This window comes from Haemorhous mexicanus, chromosome 26 (assembly GCF_027477595.1).
Source record: "Haemorhous mexicanus isolate bHaeMex1 chromosome 26, bHaeMex1.pri, whole genome shotgun sequence".
Taxonomy (NCBI): Eukaryota; Metazoa; Chordata; class Aves; order Passeriformes; family Fringillidae; genus Haemorhous; species Haemorhous mexicanus.
In genome coordinates, this window is record NC_082366.1 from 5,795,547 (window position 1) to 5,819,778 (window position 24,232).

Consider the following 24,232-nt stretch of genomic DNA (forward strand, 5'->3'; position numbering starts at 1 on the left):
TGCACAAAGTTACACCAAATGCTCCTTTTCAGTGGCTAGAACCTCTCTTGCCATGATAGCACACATCTCTTGATTTGCATCAGAGCATGCCTCCCCAAAGAGCCCAGTGCTCCAGAGTGCCTGTTTTTGTATGAAGTGAATAGCCATGGAAAAGCTGATTCCTCTGAAGCACAGGCTGCACTAAGGTGTCTGTTAGGATCAGAGTTTCACAGAAACAATTAAATCTCTTCCTTCTTTACAGAAAGAAGATGCTCTGAAGGCAGAACACCTTTCATGTACCTAGATTCATTGGGGATGATTTGCCAAAAATTAGAAAAGATGCTAACAGCAACAGCCCTAAGTACAAGGAGTCAGCAAGCAAACAATGCAGATAATACAACCTAAATTGCCAAAAGCTTCCTTGTTGACAGGAATCCCACAGTTACACTGCACAGTAACAAATGTGTGCTTACAAGCTGCAGACCAGCCTCATGGGACCTATTAATTCAGTATCAGGTAACGTGGTGTCATGGACCACAGAAAATCTGCAGCAGGGAAGTGCTGCTGAGCAGTCACAGAGAATTCTCTGGTGCTGCAGCTGCTCTACTGCAGGAGCCTGGGCATCTCCTTAACTGCCTTGTGCTTGAGTTGCTAAACATCTAACAATGGATATAATATCATCACAATGGCATAAACAAGGACTAATTGCTGCTTTGCAAACCCTGGGAATGGCTAGGCAAGGGAGAAGCACCTATAAACTGCCCATTTCTTGGCATTTACAAATTGCATTGAATTGCCCAGAAGGAAGAAGCACAGACTTCCCTACCCAGCTTCATGTCAACAACCAACAAATGGATCATTTTCCAGGTTATCATCTTCAATCAGCATGAGCTCTAGCTGCAGAACTAACTTCTGCCAACATGTGGGTTACAAAACTCACAGCTGGACAAAGCTATTTAAGATACTCATTGCTTCACAGGGGAGACACAGGGAGAAGATAAATGTCAGCAGGAATAAAAGCACCTTGTACTTCTAGCAAACTTTGCTATGTCCCCCTGTACCCAAAAACATAGGGGTTGTCACTGAAAGCAGTGGGAGTCTCATCTGTGACTCTACCAAAGCTGGAGAAGAAAAATATTTACTTTCACAGAAAGGTAGAGAAGGACAGAACCAATGTCTTGCCACAGTTAACAGGAAGCAGCAGCTGAATCATGAGCAGAAAGCAAAGACCCCATCCCTCCCTCCTTCTTTTAAGCATGGGGGAACTTCCCAAAAGCACAAAAAGACTTAGGTCTCTGCAGCACACTGCTGTCATAACTGAGGATGAAGACGGAGGTGTAACCAGGAGAAGAGAAGAAGGGAAGTCAAGCTCAACTATTTCTTTGCTCTCAACACCAGCAAATGAAAAGTCAGTTCTTACAATATACTGGCCAGGCATGGATCTTATTGTCTTTGGTTAATTCCATATGTCTGAGAAGAAAATCAGCCATAAGCTGGTTAGACTCACTGAATGACATTTATCTAAGGTACCAGCCCCAGGTGCAGAGCCATGCACCAAAGACTGAGTATTCTTTAGGAAAATGCTACTCATCCAGACACTGTTAGTGATGGTCAGCAAAACACAACCACGTATCAATTCATACATAATATTCTTCTCTTGAGCAAAACCCCATTCAGCACCTTCCAGCCTCTGAGGAGCTCCCCATTTCATATCCAAACCAAGAGGAAGGAGGAATGGTACCAGCAGGATCCCTTTTCTCAAGCTTCTGATGAGCAAATGATGGACAAGCACACAACCCCAGCACATCCAGCAAGCAGAATTTCCAGTTTTTTACAGTTTGGTCCACAATTATTGACTCCTTAGAGACTCCAGACTCATCCTACTATCTGTGGTCACAATAAAAGGGAACAGACTTGGTGTTAAAATGGCCATGAAACACCAATCAGACACCTCTTTACACTCCTGATACAGTTACACTCAGCTAACTCCACTTTAAAAACATCAAGATTTTCCAAATCACAGCCCTGACTCATGCAGCCTGTGGTGAACAGGGGACATATTCTGGAAAAGACTGCTAATAAAATACCATGCCAACTGCTTGACTCAGAGAAAACAAGATTAGCACTGCGACATGTTGGCATTTTGACTTCTGAATACTTGCTGGATGATAAAATCAGGAGCTGTCTTTAAAGTCTACACTGAACAAAACTATCTACCCCTTTCCTGTCACTACAGTGGCCTTTGCTAATGTTGTCAGCTTTTATGAGAAGTTCCTGCAAGGAGCTCTGGTTACCAAAGTCTTTCTCTAAATGCTTTCCATTAAGACCCCACAGGAAATTAAAGCTGTCCAGTGTCTTCCACCTTTCAGTACACACCTGCCCCAAGAGCTGGGCAGGTACTATAATGATAGCTGAGCTTATCCAAAAAATTAATTGGCATAACTGGATACATCTTCCAACTCCCTTGAGACAGGAGATGGAGCTGGTTTGGCTAAAAGGGAGAAACTGTTTGGAAATCTGAAGGTGGAAGATGGATTGGGTAATGGTGATGACAAAATGATAGCATCAACTATTCAAATATAAGGAAGGAACAAGTAGAGCAGATTAAGGGTAGTGAATCTCAAAGAAAAAAACAGATTTTAAGCAACTCCACACAGGTCAGTAAGGCTTCAGAAAATTGCTAGAGGTGGAATAAAAATGCAGAGAAAACTTATTTATGGTAAAACAAAGGTGGGACATCAACTGATTATAGTGCTGACCACAAAAATATGTTTAAAGAAGGGATTCATTCAGGAAAGTCAACTGAAGCAGATGAACTCTTACTAAAAGTTTTTTACTATTAAAAAACCCCAACCAACAGACTGAAAGCAACCACACACTAACAGATGAAACCACTGATGCCATGAACTCACAGGAAATGAGGGAAGACCTAAAGGACTGCCTAAAAGCAAGCACAGAACCACCAACCACCATAAAAAGGAAAGAGGATGATAACCACACAGGGAATTGGAGACCTGTCAGCCTAACTCAGGCTCCCAAAACAAACTGTGAATTAGTTATAAATATCTGAAAGACAGATGGCCCACATCAGCAAATCTACTTCTGTAAAGAACCAACCAAAACAAGCTGGTCTGACCTAGCTTTCTGTTACAATAGAGCATATTTACTGGAAAAGGGCAGCACATATATCCTATATTCTTGGGGGGCAGGTGGTTGAATGTGTGCTCAGGGCGTTAGGGCTAATGAGCCTGAGGCTCACTTCCTTGCAATTCTTTGTGTGAGCAGCCAGAAAAAAAACACTTAGCTGAGTTTTATGAGGATTTCATCACATTCAAAATCACCCAAAATCAATGCCATGGAGCTCACTGATCCCAAGTGCTGCAGCAGTGCTGCTGCAGAGGCAGCAAAAAGGAAATGTTTCCACATACAGCTTCAGCAGCCATCTCATTTGAGACCCAACAGGCTGAGCCCAGGTACACAACACTGCTCAGCCAGTGCAAGGCCACATTCCTCTCTGCTGTGCTGGCTCTCAGGTGGAGGCAAGTCACACCCCACAGTAATAGCAAGGTGAACAATTGAATATTCAGCTTCCACTGAGGAGCTGGCTCCTAACAGCTTCTCCAGAGCTCTTCTGTCAGAGCCATCAACCTCATACTGCTAAGTGTTGTCTGACACACAGACATGCCTTAGCCCAGGAGATAATCCTACAAAGTATAAAGCTAGCAGTTGTTCAACATGTCTGAAAGACTTGCAAAGGCGATTTAGGCTAATCCAACTAAATTAGGAACCCTCTGAAGCTGTCAGCTGCCTTCACTGGACAGTCAAAAAGAACCAGGTAAACAGGATGGAGATATCCTGTGATGGGAACCTGCTGCCAGCACCAAGATCTGCACTGGAGCTCTCACAGTTCCTTCCAGCCTTGTACACTTACCATTCTTTGCTCTGCTCACTGAGGACAATGGACAGCCCAAGTTCTGGCTGCTCACCTGCCTGCAGGCCACGAAGCTGAGCTGCAGGAGCTGTCTGTGGCTGCACTCTGAAGGCCCTGGCCCTGAAGGTACACTCAGCTAAGTGACATTTTGGACTGGGGTTCACATTTGAAGCCTACTGGTTCAGCAGCCTGCTCAGTGCAGTCAGTGTGAAGAAAGAACAGAATAACCTTCCATTTCCTGAAAAAGACAAATTTCAATGCTCACTTTAACTGACCTAAGACCATTCCTCATCTGCAATGGTACTTTTGGATAGCCTCTCTTACCTCTTCTAGTGAAAAGGAAAGTTTAGTCAGTTCTAAAACCCCCAGAATATATGAGATTGTTTACATACAAGAAACGATCTGTGGCTCAGAGCTGAAGGGCAGTAACAAAACAGATCTGCAGGGCACCTTCCCTGCTGTGCAAAAAGGGAGTAGATACACATTGAACACTTTTAATGGAAGCCAGGAGCCTAGTTTTCCTGGAGCACACACCCTTTCAGCTTTAATCTGCCAGTTTCAGGGACAGGAATTCACACAAGTACACCCAACGCTGTCGGTATTTCTGCAGTGAAAGAGCCTCAGAGCTTCTGTTTGGTTTTCTAGGTGATCCTGTTATCCATTCTTTTAATGTTTGAACACATTTTCAAGGGTGAAACCCAAAACACTGCAAGGGTACCAACAGTGCAAGACAACATGTAATGAACAAAAAGCCCTGATTTTGAAGAGAGATCAGTGTTGTTACCATTCCTCCTATTCAAGTAATTCCTTTATCCTCAGGACAAGGTACTTCTGTCAGTAAGAGCCTGCAAATTTTTAATTGTTGCCCATTCTCATTCATAGGCAATGTCTTCCTCACAGCAGTTCTGGTTCCCAGGAGTTTATTCAGTTTATCCAGTTTCAAGTTACATTAAACCATATTTTTTATTATCTGCTCTTAATTTTTTGATTTATTGCCATCAACACTGTAAGAGTTAACATGGTCAGAAGCTTTCTGTGAGGAAAAGAATTGCCTGAAATTTTTTTCTTCTTCCACTGGATTTCATACTCAACAGCCTGACTCCTAGCTAGGACAGGTCAGCATAGCTCTATCAAAATTTCAGGAAATGCCACCAGTTCACAGGAGTAAAGGATCCATCCTGCATACCTGTGTCAGGAAACTCCAAGTGAGTTATTCTTTTCTCCACAGTGAAGAAAACATGCTTGAGAAGTATCTTTGCTTTCTTTTGCTGAGAATCTACATGTTCCTAAAAAAAAATCCTCAAGCATTTCTTCTGTTACTCTCAGATGTGGTTCTGAGCCCACAAAGTCACTTGGAGCTCCACCACTGACCACCACTTTCCAACCACATCACCACACTCAGCCCTGCCAATCACAACTTGCAAGAGGAAGTACTACATGAACAGTCTCCCTTCTCCTTCACAGGCTCCTCCTATTTTAAAGTCCAAACACTTCCTAGCCTATAATCTTCACCTTCCCAATTCCAGCACCATACAGCAAAGTTTTCATTACCCCAGTACAGAAGGGTTACTGAGGCACAGAGAAATTAAGTTATTTATTGGAAGTTCTCTATAAAATCTTTGGGAGCATTTACAGACCTCAAGTTAGATGACATCCATCACAGTCTCAGCTGATGCTAAGAGATCTCATTAAACAGGCTCATAGCAGCTACACAACTTTGAGAAGTCTAGGAGCAGCACTATTAAAGTTTAATAGTTAAAAAAACAATCTTTGAATACCACTATAGACAGCTTCCTTTCAACAAACAGCAAGTCAAAGAATTAAATGCAAAGCTTCAATAATACAGAGAAGAGTGGCACTCACTTCCAGAAATCAAGTTCAATTGAAGGCATTCATATCAGAAATCAATGAGAGTTCTGGAGTTTCTACATGTCATACACAGTCACATGAAGGATTACTTTGGGGAATCTTCTTTTAATTAGATAACAAATCAAGTCAATCTGTGGGAATGTAGGCTTTTAATACTCAAATAGGTTGATATATGAATCTTGAATAAAGTAAAAAGACTCTGCCATACCAGAAGAGAAAAAGTTAAAGAATTCCCTTTTCTGAGCAGTTTAAACTCCAGTTTTCTGATGCACAGTTTAACCAACAGTTTCATTCCCAGCCTCTAGCCAGGTTCTGGTAACCAACCCCCTTCTCCATGCCCAAATTACTCACACAGAGCCAGAGCACAGTGCTGACAACTCCACAGTGACCCCAAGCAGCTTCCACTGGTTACCTACATGTAAAGTTACTCAGACTTCAAATTATTTTTTCCACCTCTGCAGTGGAAGTGCCCACCCATCCACTGCAGGGCTCAGAAATATGAATTCCTAAACACAAGATAATATAAGAAGGACTGACACAGAAAAGTCAGTATTTTCACAGTCTGCAGAAAACAGAAAGATTTAAGATGTGTTCTGAAAATACAGGAGAAGAGCAAAAGGACTGAGGAGCTGATCCCAAATGGAGGAACACGTGCTTAATGAGGCAGGAGTGCTGCAGAAACAAGTAATAATGTGATCCCATAATTAAAGACTGCTTTGTAATATGTGTGCAGAAGGCTGCCACAAAGACTGCACAAACCCCCCTTTCTCCAGCATTTCCTGAAATGAGCCATTCGACTCAGCAACGTTAAAAGGCCCCTTTAACAGCCTTTTTTGGTCTGTGATACATCATCTGATGTGACTGAGGTCGAGTGCATTAAGAATCTGTGTAACATTTTGTGCTGCACATGACAAAAGAGGCCCTGTCTGAGCTGCAAGGGCTGACCAGCACTCAGTCTATTTCTACAGCCACACTAGAAACACGTGTGGAAGTGTACAGAACTTAGAATTCATTTTAAAACTTTTTGAGTAAATGGGCTGTTTAAATTCTGAATGAAATAGACAAATACAAAGTTCTTGGTGGCCTCCCAGACCATATATAAAAGGGAGTGGCACTACAGAAACATCATATTAATGACACTACCCAACCAAAAGGTTAATAGGGGAAGGCAAGGACACACAGGAGGGCTTTCTGTGTGCCTTACCAGAGGGACCTGCATTACAAGTAACAATGGCAAACTCCTTCAAATCTGGCTTAGAAACCCCATTTTTTTACAGATTTATTAACTTTTAATTAGTAGGCACAAGCACCACTCTAGTTCTAAATCATCCTTCCTTCGGAAGTGACATTATCTGTATTGTATTTGTATTACAGTGAAGGAAGAATGCACTTTTTCTTTTATTAAAAGGGCTGACACTCAGTAACACAATTAATGAGTAGTTTTGAATGTTATCTTCTTTTGAAACCCTCTATTCAGGATTGGAACACTGTAATTATAGGTGCTGAGCAAAGAGCTTGTCTAGGTGCATTTCAAAATGCTACATATATAATTCATCTTAAGCTTTTTTCAGAACTGAGATTTTCAAACATTCAAGGAGCTTTCAAAATGGGGAGTTTGATTTAATAGGGACTGGTCACTCAGAGCAGATACTCAGAAAACTGCTCCAACAGCCCTAAGATGGCCACTGTGGCAACCATTCTATGAGCAAAAAAAGGAAACTGGGATCTGGCACAGCAAGCTGTGATTCATGAAAATAGTCCCTCCACCACTTCAACAGCCCTGCTAACCTCCATGGGTCTTATCACATAACCACACAAAATCAAGACATACCAAGCACAGGGCTGAAGGAATCCCATGCAACATTTGCACCAACACTTTTTGGTTCTGGAATAATCTCTTTGACAGCCTATTTTTTTTTGTTTATTTCAAAAGATACTTGTGAGCAGGCAAGTACAGCTGCAGCATTAAATAAATTAGAATACACTTGTCAAAATTCTAGGCAAAGTGTTGGTTTAAGATGGGGAAAGTGCAATGTTAACCTAACCATACAGGCAAAGAGCACTTGAAGTCACTATATTCAGGATCCACATGAAGGAGAGCAAACTGTTTACAAGCTGCACAAGTTCAGGTCCTCAGTATCTGGGTGTGCATGGATAGATGTGTTTGCTTGTGTTTGTCTATACACACACACACACACACACCCCCCAAGTAACTACATAAACTATTTTTTTTTAAGAAGATAAGAATGGAAAGTGGGTAGAAAATGAAATTTAACCAGGACACAAACATCTAAAGAGCAAACATATTAAAAATTAAATATCTTATTCAATTATAGTAGGTTCTAAAATTATTTTCTGAACACTGGCTTCTACAAGCACAAGACTGCCACTGAATGAGAATTACTCCTTCCACGCTGAGATCAAACCAAGAGCACCACTGATCTGAGCCTTCTGCTGGGTCAATTGACATGGGAAAGGCAAGGAGCCATGGATTTCTCTTTTTCTTTTAATCCTGAAGCACAGTAACTCTGAGAGCAAGCCCCTCTGCAGTGGCTGAAGTGCACACTGTCTCAGGAGAAAGCCTTGTGCTGGCTGCCAACGACTAAGTCAAGCTAATCAGCAATGTGCCCATGCATGCTGATGTTGACACTTCAAGGACCACAAAATATTCAGTTCTACTCTATTAATCCTTTAATGCTGGTTCCTGTCAATCAAAAAGCCCACTCTACAGGTTTCAAAAAGCACCAGTAAGATCATTAACAGAGCAACAGCACAACAAGAAAAGGCCTTCAGATGCCAAATCCTTTCTATACCAAGCCTAGTGTCTGCAATTTCCTCAGAAGCATCAGTGTCAAACCACAGGCAGAATTACCTGCATGTGCTTCACAGAGGTGTGGTAAGCAGCAAGCTGCAAGAGCACACTGCTAGCATCAATCATTCCTAGGTGCTGTACTAGTCCCTAAAGTTAGGTACATGCACCTCACACCACAAGGGCTGAAAGCTCTCCTGTTGACTATCTGGACACTTGCACCAAGGGCACAGCTCTGCTGCTCAGCCTGTCTCCAGCAGCTCACTCTGCTGAATAGAGCCCAGAAATCATGGGAGCTGCAGAAAACCTGACTTAATGACTCTGCACTCTCACTGCCCCCTTCTACACCTGAAGATAATTTTTCTCTGTGATACACAGTGAGCTTGCAGTTCTTCAGAGAAGAATTTGCTCTTCTTACTGCTAAGTCACCTCATCCAATTTTTAGTTTCTGTCTGAAAGCACTATATTGGTTTTATGTTTTACACCTTCACTCCCTTTCACCATTCTCAATTTTCTGTGCAGCAATCTCTCAGCAGACAAATCAATTCCTAATATCATCCTTTCACCAGTCTTCTTCAGTAACATTAGTGAGACATAAAGTGGTTTTGGGAGCTGGATGATTTTGGTAAAGACTAATTGAGGGAGGCACTCTCTGAGACATGCAGTCAAGAACCTCCAGAGTGACAAATTGTTTGAACACTAAACAGAGCAAATAAATACAGGCACTTCTGTCCAAGTGTTAGGATTTTCCCCCCTTCCTCCCTTCATGTGGTAAGTGTGAGATCTTGCCCAGGCACACAGATCCCAGGAATAAGGTAGAATTAACGGCCCCTGCATAAAAACATGGAATACATCAGGAAGCACATGGGTATCAGCTAACCTTGATATGGGTGTTTGCTCCACCTTATGTCAGTGCTTAAAATCAGCTGTCTTTGGCTAGGATAGTCAGTGTTCAAGTATTGAGGATGTAGGAGGGGGAGCAGCTTGCTCTTGCTCGCTTCTGGGCAACTGCACAGGGTCAGCCTGAATTCCTGATCCCCACACGCCTCCAATGCTGCCAACTGGTCAACAGCACAAAAAATGGTGTTGTGTTCTGTTCTGCCCAATGTCTATTTCCCTAGTAATATTCTTATAATTCACCTGAAAAGTTTATAACCTTGAGTCTGCTTTTTTTGGACTGCAGGCACTTTGATGGGCAAACACAAACCAAAATTAACAAAACAAAACAAAATTAAATGTAGGTGAACCATAAGTGTAAGACACTGAGCCAGGCTTATACAAATCACAGTGCAAACCACAGTTCTATTCTACTAATAGTCTAAGTAACCTTTATGTGTTGCACACATGAATATTCAGAGGGAAGTACCTAATGCCAGCTGCTCCAAGGAAGTAGAACAATGCCACTTGCACATTACTGCCATTGCTCACAGCTCTGCCATCTCTAGCCCACCTGCCACCACCCTGGGTGGCTTTGTGCCTCTGACTGCAGTGCATGGGCTACTTTGCCAGTCACCTAGAAAATACCACCCTAGTATTGAGCCCTAACATTTCAAGTAGCTCTAATTCAGCTTTCAGCTCAATTCTTTGTCCTCTAAAAATAACTCATGTTTAATTGCAACTGGCTACAATTTTCTAATTCTTTGTGACCCCAAACCTCTAAATCTATTACCCAGAGACAGCCAAAGTAATCCTTCATGAAGGTGTGGGTACAATGCAGAGTGCTAGGGGCCATCTGGTTGCCAGGTGTTTCCTGGCTTAGCTTTTCTTCACAGTACACATCACTCCTCCTCCCCTAATTCCAAGGAAGGCAATTTCTACCTCAGGAAAGTCCCTCATTAAAGACACAGACAAGGGCTTTTTTGCAAGCAAGTCAGCTGGAGCACAGCAAAGTTCAGAGCCCACAGCAGAAAGCCTAGAAGGGCTGTTTATTACCACACATATGTCTCTGTGACTATCACCAACAGACTGTGCCAGGACTATTTCTGACTCTTAATAGGAAGTGCAATGTTTTCACTGTGACCCTATGCTTTGTGTCCTTCACAAAAAAAAAAAATTAAATGCCAAAGTAAGAGCAGTTTTTATTATAGTACCATTTATACAGAAAACAGGTGATTTAAAATGTACTAAGCAAGACTGGCAACCAGGGAAATTTGATTTCTTTCAGGGAGAAACACAACCTGTCAGTGCGGTTAGATCCTGTGAACTTTATTTTCAAAATGCATTTTATATTAACAACATGGACTTGAGAGTCCTATGGGCCCATTCAACAACTGCTTGCCCCATAGGGGAATGTGGAATACCTATGACACAGCACCTCCCTACAAATGAAAAAATCACCTGTTTGGATGCATAGGCTGGCCCATTATCAGTCTTTACAGAGACAGGTACTCCAAGGTCTGCAGAAGCAGAGAAAAAATGATGCTGAGAATGTCTTTCACATGTTCACCTGTATGGTGAAACCAGAAAAATACACATGGAAAAGGCATCCATCCTAACATGAATGTATTTCAACCTACCAAATTGAGGAAAACACGTGCCATTGGTTTGCCACCTCTAGAGCTTAAAGTGTTAAGTTTACACAGCACTGTTTTCAGCAAAACCCAAAAGCTACGGTGAGGAAGTAAAATGTATGATGTGTCAGTTCAACTCCTTAGCATTTTATAATTTATCTCCTTCACATCACTCACTGGAGCTTGCCTAGGCTCTCCACAAGGTAACATGACTTCACAAGAGCTTATTTTCCCCATGAACAGGCAGACAGATCAAAACACCCAATAACTGGTAACCATCCTTCCCATGAATGGAGACAGTGATTTAACAGACAGAACCTTGGGAAACACAATTACAAAGGAATGTTTCTGCCTAAGGACAGGAACTGAAAACAAGCAATATAGAAAAGAGTTAATGGTTTTGTGTCATTTCAGCTTGAGAGGACAACTTTCAAATGAGGATTATTACAGGAGCATCCAGCACAAGAAGCAGTGAGAACAATGCAGGCAGTCAGCAGGATACAGTCCATCTTGGTCGTGCTTCTTCCCTTCCCCAGGTAAATCCTTTGCTGGTGCTGCCAGGCTCTTTTCTGGTACCATAAGGCAACCCTTTCCATCTAGGTGGTTGATTGGGCTGCTAAACAACCAGAAAAGCATTCAATAAATCCACATTCCCTCTGCAGCAGCTTCACCACTGTGTGTTTTTTCACCACTGCCCATCAGTAATGCAGATTGGGGTGGAAAAGATCAGGCTGCCCCCGGGATCAAAAGGACCAGAGGCAAAGGGGCCATTCTCCAGTTCTCCTTCCACAGCCTGACCAGCTTTTGATTAGAACGTTGTGTTTCACTCGATGGCGGCGCAGAAGGGGCCGGTGTGACTGTCCAGGTGGCACCAGCGTCCTCCTTTCTCCAGTCTCCAGGTGCCACAGGTGCCATGAGCAGCTCTAACACTGCCCCCATGGACACAAAAGCTCTGCCAGCACTCTGTCACCCCACATAACCTGGGGTACCACAAAGTGTCCCCTGAAGCGTCCCATGGCAGAGGGTCAAACACATTGCTGCTGTTTAGAGTCAGGTCACAGTCTTTAGCCCATATCAAGAGTCTGTTCAAATCTCAGAGTCCATTTTCCTGATGTGCTTTTTCAAAATCAGTTGCATCGTCTTTGGGACATCCTTTTGTTCCTGGGATACACCACTCCTCATGTTCTCAGCTGCTTACCCTCCATCCTGCAGAAAGGTCAATTAGCACCATGGGCTTCATTTCAAGCCCTGTAAAGTCCTGCTGAGTGTCGGCACTGCTGCAGCCACTAGGTGTCTATTTAAGTCCCTGTCTGGCTGCCATTTGTGACAATTAATTGCACAGACTCAACAGCACTTCTCCACCAGGCTCTTCTCTGCAGAGCATCTGCCACATCACATCTCCTCCCCCCAAGGGCAGGTGGAGACAAGCTCCTCTCTGCTGCCAGGGCATTCGGCAGGCACATCTCACAGCCTGTATCTCAGTTCCACCTTATCTCTCTTCAGGCCAAATCCAGAAAATATTTATTTGTTTACTTGCAGTAGGCAGTTCTCAGGAATGTTTCAGACTGGCTATGTACAAGTAACAGGGTCAGTGGCATGCATAGAAAAATTGAGTCAGTATTTCTCAAACATGACAGGGAAAACTCATTTTTACAGCAAAGACAGAAGCTCTTGTGACTCCTTCCAGTGTAGGGAAAAGCAGTCTGTGCTGGGGAACTCTGCAGAGGCAGGATGCTCCATCTGTGCTTGGGAATTAGCAGGTTATGAAATGGAAACAGCTGCTGCTCAGAGACACAGGGCAAAAATGCCTGCTCTGCCCAGCAGCCAGGAGTCTGCTTTGCTGGTGCTGGGCACCCAAGAACCAAAAGAGCCACTGTCCCATCAGTCCTCAGCACAGTCTGCAGCCACCCTAGGCCTTCACTGCCTATGGGGACATGGCAGGCCCTGATTGACTGACTGGTGGATACAGAGACAAAGCTAAAATTTACCCAGAAAACTGCAACAGGAATCATGACCAATCCCAGAAGAGCTTCTCCAGTTCAGCAGCAGATCAAGACCTAAGCAAACAGGACAACCTAAAACCAAAACCAACAGCACACCTGTGATGGACACACCAGCAGCTCTCACCACTATCCCAGAGCCCCACCAAGCTCATATGCACTGCTCATCCCACAGCTGTCTTGCCACCATCCCAAGCTCCTCAGAAAACAAGCAACATCTCATTTCAAAATAAAATCCAGCAGAAGAATATCATGCTCCTTTTCCATGGTTTCATCTATGCTGCAGGTTTCGTTGTTGGGTGGAGCTCTGCCCAGAGCTACGTCCCAATACAAAATGAGTGATTAAACTGAAAGGTAACAAACTGAAAGAGATAAATGCAGACAGACCTACACTGGAAGAGGAAATTGCCCAGCATCAGTGGCAGTTGTGAAGGATTTTCAAGTTCAGCTATGAAGTAAATCCATCACAGAAAGGGAAATATTAACAAGTGACTGGAGCTATGGTACCTTTATTCTTGAGGCACACTTACTTGCCTGTTCATTTTATAATCTGTATATTTTAATATCTTTTAAAATGCAAGTTTCTGCTAGAAATTGTTTTCACAAGCTTCAAAACATTCTTCAAAGAGCTACTCATCTTCTTAGTGACACAGTCAGGGGGCAGGGCTTATTTATTAATCTAGGAGGATTACACTTCAATCTAGATCAACCTTTGCCTGCAGGTAAGAGCAGTAGGGCAGATAAATCCACCAGATTTTCCAACTGCAAAGGCATGAAAGGAACAGAACCCTAAAGAAAATGATGTCGTGCTTGGATGGTGAAAAGAGGTGAATATAAGGAGATAGCCACTTCTTTTTTATCTGCTGTTCAACAGCTGCTGGAACAGGCAATTTCTACTCCTACTGACCTGTCAGCTCTGAACCTACCTCTAACAGCTGAAACAAGTCTCCATAGCTAGCTTCTCAAGTGAAAATATAGCACTTTTCTCTGATGTCTTTTTTCCTGCCTTTTTAACGTGCCCACAGATCACTTTCTCACTGGAGGAAAGCTCATTTTTCACTTACCTTCCATCTCCCTTAGGCAAGCAAGAAAAAGGCACCAAAAACACTGCTACAGAAAACACAAACACACAGGAGAGGTAAAATATTTATTCTCTCCCTATCCCAGGATACAGACAACTCATTTATTCCACTGCACACTGGAATAAGCAGAGTCATTGAGACCAATCTTGCAATAACTTAAAATGCAGAAAAAAATTCCATCTTCTTCATACAAAAAAAAAAAATTACAGCTTCTATCAGCATATAAAACAAATTAGGAAGAAAAATAACTCAAATCTTCCAAGTAACTGAAACTTCTGTACTTCAATTCACAAGAGTTTGGCAGAGCAGTAAGGGGAAATCACCTGGTGCCAACCACAGAGGTATTTCAGAGGAAAACTCCATAATGCCAAACCTGCAGGGAAATCTTTCTGACCCTGACAGCAAACATGGATTCATCTCCTGAAGTATGAAACACATTCGTTTTGCCCAATATTTTTTCCCTCCTCCTGCTTTTAATAGGTGGTGAAAGAATTCGGTCCTAAAAGACTTAATTGAAAGGGTAAACAAGTTACTTGAAGTACAGCTTGCACATTCATCAAGTTGCTCTGTTCCCATCACTGGAATAAAACAGGAAATTCATGACACCACCCAAAAGAAGGAGCATCTGCCTTAAAATAGCCAGTAGCATTTTTATCTGCTGGCTCAGAGAGGTACACACTTTCCACCAATTAAATATTGTCATTGTCAGCATCTTTTATAAAATAAATTAATTACAGTCAAGGACTAGTCTCTCATAAATAGCAGTGTACAAATCTATTTGTGCTAAAAAAACAAAAAAAAATAGAATCAAGTTCCTAAAAAGTTTTCAAAGCACTGAACAAGGCATTGTTTCAGCAGATACTACTTACTCTAAGTGTCACAAAGCCTGAACTTACAATACAGGGTTCAAAGACCTAGTCCAGAGGAATCAAAGGGCAGAAGTCCCCATAATTACAGCTGCTCAGTGCACATCAAGCAACACTGGCAGCACTTTCACAAGTCAGCACCCACCCAAGGTCAGTGGCTGAACAGGCTCATGGTCTGCAGGGCTGGCAGGAAAGGCCTGACTGACTGTGCCCATTGGTAATTACAGTGATGATGCAGGTCACTGCTGGCACCCTGATAGCAGCACTGCCACCTAAATAAACACACATTCCAAGTATCAATATCATAAATATGACAGAATGAGAAATGTGTTTCTAATTTCCAAGTGCCTGTAATTATCAATTGGAACTTTGCAACAAATTATTAATTCCATTTATTGCTAGGAGTGATGCTCAAAGCATACAGTGGACCAAAAGAAGTGAAGGGGGAAAAAAAGCCTAAGTGAATTCAGTGTTTTTGCTCAGAGAAGAGTACTAAAGGTCATTCTAAGTGCATACAGTTGGATTTTTTTTCCCAAATGCATTCCACAAAAAACATTCTCAACTACTTGTATTGAAAGGTAAAGTTAGAAGAATTTCTAATACTGCATTCAAAATCCTGCTAATGTTTTAAGCAACACTATAGCACACCATTAAAAATTATCTAAATTAAAAGACTGTAAGTATTCTCTATAAATCACTTCTGCTATTTTTGGCAACCTGTGGAGTATAAAACTATATATATATAAATTTGCAGTAATACAAAATGCCTTTTATTCAAAGTTTAAACATAAATTTATTATATGCTGTAACAGACAGCACCTGGGTAATAAGAAATACTTAAATTCAGTATTCTGCTGAGTTTTATTGAGAAGCACAACCAGCTCTCTACAGCCTAAAAAGCTTAACTTTGCAGAACAACATGGAATGAAAGCTTATTTACCACACTCTATCCTTTGCTCTTCGGAATGAACCAGGTTATTAAGCATTCCACACACACACACACAGGGGTTTGTTTGCTTTTTTTTTTTTTTAATTACTCTTGTTGGAGGTTAGGATTTTCTTTTTTTTTTTTTTTTTCCTTTCTCTCAGGGACTTTTGTCCAATTTGTTGCCTAAGAGATGATAACGATTGGTACTTAAGAGGAAAAAGAAGTGGCCGAGGTGGGGGAAAGGGTGCAGCTGGCTACTCTTAGCTGGGGTTTTTTCTCTTGGGAAGGGCAAAGACAGGGCGAGATTTTGGCTTCCAGACACACTTAGCCACAACCCTAAATACCTGGTTCTGCTCTGGACTCCTGGCAACCAGACACTGACTCCAGGTCTGTTCTGAGCATGCTGTGAGCAACCTTTGGCCCAAACACTGCCCTAACAGTGCAAATCAAGAACTCTGATAGAAATCTGGAGGAGCTGACACTCTTATTTCAGAAATATCCCTTCTATTCTTGTGGCTCCCTCCCTGCACTGTGTATTTTGTAATACAGGTAGCAGGGGAGCACTGAAGGAGGACAGGGTATCCCAGCAGCTTAGGGCCATCACAGCTGCTTTCATCTCTGATTCCTTCCCACCCCAAGCCACAGGTAGACAAGAAGGATGGGATATGAATGACCAACCCTCCAGACCACTCCTTTAGCAAGGTCTGCTCTCCTCCTTTGCAAATCATCCAGCCCCACCCCTGCATGTCTCCTTTTTGAGCCCTTGGCTTTTTTTCTCCCTCAGCCTCCTTGAACAATCTTCTAACTGCTGATAGAAACAAAAGCCAGAATTAGTTTCAGCATACTCGAGGGAAGCAGACAAATGCCTACACGCATGACTAGAGCCTTGCTGCAAACAGGCAGGGCAGGCTGCCTGCCTGGCACACCCTGTAACACAGCCTGCAGGAGGAGCAGCCCAGCACCTGAGAGCACATCGGGCACCAGCAGCTAGGGATATGTCAGCACGAGTCCTCTGTCAGCAGAAACCTCCACGTGAACATCCAGCTGCTGGTCAGCAAGCCACAGGCACAGCACTTCAAACGAAAGGAGAAGCTTTGCAGTCTGGGTGATACCAGGTGGTCAGAAGAGGAAGGGATGCCAGGGCACACCTTGGACATCACACAGCAGCTGCAGGAATTGGGCAGGGCTGTTAGAAGACTGTGGGGTCTCTTTGTCCAGCAATCAGCCAGGGGACAGTAAAAGCATGTTAACATTAGCTAGTGTTAGCAGTAGGCTCTTGCACAGCATATGGCCTTGGGTCTGACCAGGGTCCCCACGAGGGGATCAGACCTGTCTGCTCAGACCTAGTCACAGAGGGACTGCTGTGGAAAACAGAGTAACTTGGCACGAGAAGATCTGGTTAGCCAAACCAAGCTGACCAGATTTCCAGCTAACCAGAATTTTAAATCCACTCTTGAACCCTCCTTAAAGTCAAAGGATTTTGAACACGCACTTTCAGCCCATTTCACAGCAGACACAGAAAAAATGCTTTCCTCACAGTCCCTCTCAGACTCTGAGCCTTCCCAGAGAAAAGGGTGTCCTTGCACTTCATGTCTGGCACCTTTAATTGCCCTTGCTGCACAAGCTGTTCAGATACCTTCAACACAAAGTGAGGAGAACAAAAGGAGAGAAAGTTAACTGAACCTCAGACTCAGCTGAGGCTCCTCCAGGAACAGCCGTGGTTGAGACACACAGGGCAGGAGGCCAATCCATCTATGCTCACAGCCAGCAGACACAGGATTCTGGCCCAGCAGTGAAGCACACAGGCCCCTTTTGAATGTCTGCAGCACTTTGTACTGTTCATCTCTGGATCAAATTTGGACCAAGGTAGGAGTTTTCAAAAACACATCCCAAACTCTGTTCAGAACCTTCATGATACGTTTTCATTTTGAGACAGTTCCTAGCTTTGCTCATCCAAGATCAGAACCTCAGGAAAAGAGGCAAGTTTTGTATAGCCAAGCAGCTGTCCTAAGAGATAATCTATGTTCCTAAAGATAAAACTGACAGCTCCTAGTTCTAAACCAGAAACCAGCCCCTATCATTCTCTCCAGAAAATAAATTGAAAACATAGGGTTAATTGAATCAATAGGTTCTATAATTACAGGCTGCCAAGTTAGCTGACATGATTGGACTACTGGGTTTGGTTTGTTTGGGGGTTTTGTTTATCCAGAGGTTGCATATACTTTAAATACAGCTAATTTTGCAAACAGCTATTGAAATTAAATTTAAAACTCTCTCAGGCCATAAAATGACAAGTTTCACAGAGAGAAAAGTAACTTTTCATAGACTCAACTCACTGCAAGCTACTGCAATCCAACTGTCTTAGAGGTACTAGAAGTACTAAAAGAAAGAAATCTTCCTACTTCTTGCTGGGGGCTTGACACAAGACAATAAATATTCCTCAACTCTTCATACCCATGAGTGCCAAGTCTAAATGAAGGAGGAAAATTTGCTAGAGGACCTTAATTCTACCTACAAATCCACAATTAAGAATTGTCAGGTGTAAACTGCTTATTTCCCTGATGACAAAAAGCACCCCAGATTTTCAATAGTCAGAAAGCAGAGCTGCAAATGGCATTGTCCCTTTCCAGATGGTGCAAGTCAGGTACAGATTCAATGAACTCATCACAGTTCTGATTTTCTGATTTTCACCACTAACCCTGCTGGTTGTAATAAGGCTATTGTCTCCCTTATACTATATGAAACACATATATTTTATCTGGAAGCATCATGTGCTAAAATAAATCAATTGTATCTGTGGTGTAATAAATAGTCTCATTACATCACAAAAAGTTAGAAAAATGTGTACTTCCAAAATGCCAGAAGAGAAACAGCATATCATAACACTGGTCAAACCTATCTACCAGCACTAACCTGTCTCACAGACTGCAGAAAACAAAGAGAATTGACCAAGCCACACCTTTTCACCGTAATTCTTTTCAAATTGGCACCCTACCAAAGATGCAGGATGCTGAGTACAAACACTAAAGCTCTGAGGCTGATGCCTGTTATCCCTTTCTGCCACCTCCTCAATCAAGACAAAAGAAGAAAGATCAGTTTCATCTGCGAGACTGCTGTAGGGAAAAACAGCAGTGAGTGTAAAACCATAAGGATTAGCTCATCTTTTTTCCTTAATACAACAGCAAACAATTAGTGTTAAAGTAAAATGGGTCAATCAAGACCTCAAATCCTCTTAACAGCTAGTACAGTAACCCATGTGGCCACAACAATCCAAATTAACCCCATGGATACATGAGTTCTTTCCTCTGGTACCTAGAAAGCAATTACAAATGTCACACAGAACGTCCCTCTGAAACATGCTTGTATAGTTTAGTAGCATAACCTGTTATTAAACCTTCCCACAAAATAAAAGCTTTTTCGTGTACTGAGGCAGGCAGCTTAAACCATCTCTGTTTTCCAGCACCAATCCTCTAAATCAGCTCCACCCCATGGAAATAAGTCTCATGCTGTTTTTTCTTATTAACTGAGATGCAGTACAGAACTGTTGCTAATGAGCACACCTGAACACGAAGCAGAAGGATGGAAGAAAAAGCACCCACCCTGAATATGTCAAGACCCACCCATACTCTGCCTCAGCATGTGCACGTGTGTTTGGGAGGAGATAAGCCATGTCATGATCTCAGAGAACACTACACATCTCCCTGCTTTCTCTGGAAGTACTTGGTATCTCTAAATATCATCAGGGGCTTTACACCACTGAGCCCACACACCATGAATTTACCCTCTTTCTCTTTTCTGTAAAAACATGCCTAATTTTTGAACGTGCCTAAAGCTGACTTTCAAGCACAATTAAGCACGTGTTTGAACTGAATAAATACAGACAGACCAAAACAACCATCCATGAGTCTTAAGGAACAACTCTACATATCAGCTCTTACACACCTTTATTTCTTCATCAAGAGCACACATGAAGATAGCACAAACCCCAAAATATCTAGATCATCAGATAACTCAGTTTAGAAAGGACCTTGGGAAGTCACCTTGTCTTAGGACCCCTATTACATCTTTCCAAATTTCTGGTCATTATTTGTGTGCATGTTAAGTGCAACACTCTCTAATCCCTTCCTAGTTAGGGCTTCAGTTCAGCCTCCAGTGTCCTGCAGCCAGAAATGCCTTTTCTGAAACCCAAATAAAGCCAAGGGGTGGATTTTTTTTTTTTTTTTTGACTGTGAGTCAGAAGTTTTACCAGATCAGTTCTCAGCACAGCCACTGCCTGCACTGTAGGCAAAAGATCTGCAAGGAACTCAGGTTTTAGGCACCAGTAGAGCTTTTATTTTCCTTTCTTAAGCTGATTATCATTTGTCCCACCATGACAGACCAGATTTCAGATCCTTCATCTGCTGCAGATATGTTACAAGCTCTGTTGTACCTTGTGTCTTTGTAGAGACATTAGTAATCAAAAGGTGACTTTCACAAAGCCTCCGTCGTAAAGTCCTCACAACCTAAATTCTTTTTGACTTCTTCTTCTTCTTCTTCCAACCCCATTAAGGAAACAAACCTGTCTCCAACACATGTGTGTGACATGCCACGTTGGGAGGTGAAGCTGGAACAGCCCAGCAGAATCTGCAATGGGCCTCAGCCCTGTTTCTGTGGTTAGACATTTCTAGCAACTTCCACAGACAGTTGTTAAGTGAGCACAGAGCTGGAGGACCCAGAGCCCACTCTGTTAGCACACATAGCAAACGTTTCCTCTGTGAATTTAGGTATATGGCTTAGCAAAGGGTAACCTGTACAGAAAGGGGCATGACAGACTGAAAGGAAAGGTATGCTTCTGGAAAAAACATCTGGCAACAGGGGAATTCTTAACCCACAGAATGCAGCAATTCATTTAGGGACTGTTGTGATCAGATGGCTCCTGCCTAGGCACAGCACCTCAGGGGTCATTAAATTACAACTAGTTCTTTATCATCCACACATATTAAAGAACACAGCTAAAAGGGTATGATATAACCTACCATAATAATTACATCAGTCCTCTAAATCAAGGCTGCAAATGCTGCTTTACATAACAAACTGCATTATAAGCACAATGACCTGCCCTCCAGTGTGCTAAAACTCTCCACAGAAGAACAGCAACTCCTAATTCTCGGGATGACAGCTCTTTGGCTTCTGTCAAACACCCACAGGAAACGTGCAATAAGGGTGCAACAAACTGAAAAGTTCCAAATCCCGTCCCTTGATGAGATAAGAGATGAGAAGAGATAGAACTGATGGCACCATGCTCCACTGCTGAGATCATCCCTCCTCCCAGAGCCCAGTGCCAGGGCTCACCTGCACGTTTCATCACCATGCAGAACGGCCTCACTAAGCCACTGGGGTCATTTGCAGTGTGTCACTTCAGCTCACCTGTAAATGCCTGAGCTCCAGGACACCGGTACCACATGAAGACTGAGGTCTTGCCCACTGCTGAGGGCACCACCAGTGTCTCACAAATGAAACAGACAGTGAGACATTGGTGGTTCCCAGTCCTAGGTGCTACACAGGTGAGTCTGGGCTCCTTTGTGCAGATCACGCTTCCAGAACATCAGCTGGAGAAATGAACAACCCACAAACTCAACTGGACTGCCTTCACCCTAACTGAAGAGAGCCTGCAGCACACCCAGGGGAAGTGGCCAGTCTTTCACTGTTCATTAATCACTTTTTCATCATCTATGACGTAACGCAGGGACAACTTCACTTTGCTGTGCCCTCTCAGCACATTCTCTTCCCAGGCAATGCTGACGCCATGCAGTCAGGAGGGAAGGGAAAGAAGCTATAGAAAATAAATACATTCTGCAGCTGAGCCTCTTCTTGAGTCTTCCAGCTATGAGATCTGTAGTCCAGACATCCCTGCCAGCCTAAACCAGCACAGGTGAGAAGAAACAGGTTCTTTCATGGAGAGGAATCAAAGGTTTGTGGAGAAAATGGGGAGAAACAGAACCAAAAGATTATGTGGTTCAATCTCACATTGGATGGTTCATTGAACCTTCCATTGAAGGGTTCAAGGAAGAACCCTTCTGAAAACAAAAGGGACAGGTTTTCTGAACAATAAGCAGCACAAATGCTGGACAGCAAGTGATTTTTTTGAGGAAGGATGGAGTATGATTTATCAGCATGACCACAGAGACATGACAAATTATGAAAATTGATGCTAGAGACTTACAACATGCGTGTGCATACATCCCATTCTACTGCACGTTAATGCTATGTTAATTGCTATTCTCTTAATTGCTATGTTAAAATGATATTCTCTACGCTAATGCTCACTTACAAGTGAAAACCTACACCTCTGTATCAGGAAGAATCCTACATGAAAACCCACCAAAACCCCCAGAGAATATTTTTATTCGGAGGAAAACCGAAAGTTCCTGTTTAACCCAGTGAATCTGACCATGCTGGTATATTTCGCTACGGAGAGCAATTCTCCCGGCATGCGGCACACCCCCTTCTTTCCCGAAGGTGCTCATAAAGCACACCTTATCCAAAGGGCAGGTCGGAGTGTCTCGTTCGGATGGGTGCAGGACAGATGAAGGCGAGCAGGGTTTATCTGTGGCTCGGTGCAGCAGCACGGCAGCGCAGCGCAGCACACGCCTACGGCTCCTACCTGCAGCCATCTGAGCCAGGCACATTTTACATCATTTTCTCCTACATAAAAAGGCATTGTTCGCCGCTGGGCTCCCGTGCACGGCTGTTTTCCCCTCTGATCCATGCAACACAGGGAATCATTTTTTTAGGTGGCGAGCTTTCCCCCCGCCCTCTCTGATGCAAATTAACAGCGCTTAGAGCCCTCGCCTCACACAACGTCCTTTGTTCAGCCGCCCAGATCCCCTTAGAGGAGCTTAGGGGTGGGGGCAGCAGAGGACAGAGGCTCACATCCCCCGGAGGGGTTTACAGCCCGGAGATGCTCTGAGCCCTCAGCGCAGCCGCCCCCGTGAAGGCAAAGCGGGCGTTACCGGGCGGCCGCCCCGCTCCATTTTTACCTCCGGGAGGTGGGGCGGGGGCGACCCGCGGAGAACTCCGGTCTGGGCTGAAGGGCCCAAAGAAGGGACGGAAGGACGGACAGACGGAAGGACGGACAGATGGACGGAGGGAGCACCCTCAGCCCCCAAAAAGGGCTCGCGCCAGCCGCAAGGCGGGAAGCGCGCGCGGCTGCCCCCCCACACACACACCCACCCCCACCCCCCTTTCCCTGCACTCCGCAACGGCGCCGGCCCCCCGCCTCCTCCTCCTCTTCCGACGGGGCTCGGCACGGTCCTTACCTGAGCGCCACGGCGGCTGCCGGCACCGACGGGCACACGGAGGACGCGGGGTACCCGGCTCCAGCCGACCCGCCCCGCCGCTCTCGGGGCTGTCGCCGGGACGCGGCCGCCTGCGCGCCGCGAGCCCCCGGGACCCGCCCCCGGCCCCGCCCCGGCCCCGCCGCCGCTCCCGCAGGGCCCCCGCGCCTGTGGAGGTGGAGGAGCGGCCCGGCCGCCCCGCCCCGGCCCCTGCATTGCAGAGACTCCGAGCGAGCCTCCGGGACGGCCAGCCCGCGCCCGGCCAGGGCCCGCCCGGTGTCGCCGCGTCCAGCCCTGCCCTGGTGGGAACGCTTCCCGAAAGCCGCTCACCTGATTTCGTTTGGATCTGCCAAGTCCGGCTCAGTCTAATTCCTGCTTCTCCTCTGGAGAAAGAGAGCAAATAACAGCGAGATGGGTGAAAAAACGCCTTTCCACCCGCCTCAGACACCGCGCTGCTGCTCACGCTGCTTTCGGAGGGCCGGGCTTTCCAGCCATTTCCTGGAATCTGGCAATAAAAGATATCCTATTACTTTGTCACTTACCACATTCTCGAACTGTCCCCCTCAGGGTGTCCATTACAGCTGCTGTACTCCAAAGTCATTCCTCCCACACTATCACCGGTGTGCTAGGGCTACAGCATCGGCTCATCTCACCTGTTACAGCCAGAACCACGCCATTCCAAACCCACTTGTGAAAATGATGAAAGATGTAAAGATGAAAGAGTAAAATGCTGCTTTCTTCCCTCCTCTCTTCCCCTAAGCAGATTTTAGTTTGTCAATAATTCATGACTGCAAAAGTCAGTCTGTCGGAATCTTAACCAAAAATTCTGAGTATGCCATGTATGTATTAGCCTGTAATGATGTTTTGAAGGTACTATATTTGGATTCAGTAAAGATAAATATATTTGGGGACCTAGAGTGCACACTATTACCCATACTGCAG

General features: G+C 44.1%; 1 protein-coding gene across 21 annotated transcripts in view; it reads right to left on the reverse strand.

The window, feature by feature from the left end:
• Window positions 1–23,760, reverse strand: part of MAP2 (microtubule associated protein 2) — a 143,871-nt gene extending 120,111 nt beyond the window's left edge. For 18 of the 21 annotated variants that reach the window (XM_059868109.1, XM_059868107.1, XM_059868105.1 and 15 more), the window contains exon 1: window positions 23,273–23,407. The gene's annotated coding sequence lies outside the window, so the exon portion shown is untranslated. Of the gene's footprint in view, window positions 1–23,272; window positions 23,408–23,620 lie in introns of those variants that run through there. The other 3 variants (XM_059868108.1, XM_059868103.1, XM_059868106.1) reach the window with 1 other exon arrangement.
• Window positions 23,761–24,232: the final 472 nt, after the last annotated feature.